The following is a 1,125-nucleotide window of genomic DNA, read 5'->3' as shown; positions in this document are numbered from 1 at the left end:
TCTCTCTCTCTCCTCCACCCAGTCATCTAGACAGTCTCTCTCTCTCTATCTCTCTTTCTCTCTCTCCTCCACCCAGTCATCTAGACAGTCTCTCTCTCTCTCTCTCTTTCTCTCTCTCTCTCCTCCACCACCAGACATCTAGACAGTCTCTCTCTCTCTCTCTCTCTCTCTCTCTCTCTCTCTCTCTCTCTCTCTCTCTCTCTCCTCCACCAGACATCTAGACAGTCTCTCTCTCTCTCTCTCTCTCTCTCTCTCTCTCTCTCTCTCTCTCTCTCTCTCTCTCTCTCTCTCTCTCTCTCTCTCCTCCACCTCCAGAGTTGTGCTCCTGCAGCGAGCACGGCCCGGGAGAGCAAACGCACACACACACACACACACGCACACACACACACACACACTGCTGGTTGTGTTCTGGCTTGCAGACGGGATTATGGGGTGTGTGTGTGTGTGTGTGTGTGTGTGTGGTGTGTGTGGTGTGTGTGTGTGTGTGTGTGTGTGTGTGTGTGTGGCGTAAGAACTACTCACTACTTTTCTCCTAGTTTGGAGAACAGCAACATGCATTTTTGATCCCAGCCTGTAGGCGATGAATGATTGACTGTGAGGCATTGACCTGCATTAGGAGGCTCTCTCTCTCTCTCTGTCTCCTCCATCTCTCTCTCTGTCACCTCCATCTCCCTCTCTCTGTCTCATCTCTCTCTCTCTCTCTCTCTCTCTCTCCCTCTCTCTGTCTCATCTCTCTCTCTCTCTCTCTCTCTCTCTCCTCCACCTCCAGAGTTGTGCTCCTGCAGCGAGCACGGCCCGGGAGAGCAAACGCACACACACACACACACACGCACACACACACACACACTGCTGGTTGTGTTCTGGCTTGCAGACGGGATTATGGGGTGTGTGTGTGTGTGTGTGTGTGTGTGTGGTGTGTGTGGTGTGTGTGTGTGTGTGTGTGTGTGTGTGTGTGTGGCGTAAGAACTACTCACTACTTTTCTCCTAGTTTGGAGAACAGCAACATGCATTTTTGATCCCAGCCTGTAGGCGATGAATGATTGACTGTGAGGCATTGACCTGCATTAGGAGGCTCTCTCTCTCTCTCTGTCTCCTCCATCTCTCTCTCTGTCACCTCCATCTCCC

The sequence above is a fragment of the Nansenia antarctica genome (genome assembly GCF_963989245.1).
Source record: "Nansenia antarctica genome assembly, contig: SCAFFOLD_741, whole genome shotgun sequence".
Taxonomy (NCBI): domain Eukaryota; kingdom Metazoa; phylum Chordata; class Actinopteri; order Argentiniformes; family Microstomatidae; genus Nansenia; species Nansenia antarctica.
This window is presented reverse-complemented; position numbering follows the sequence as displayed.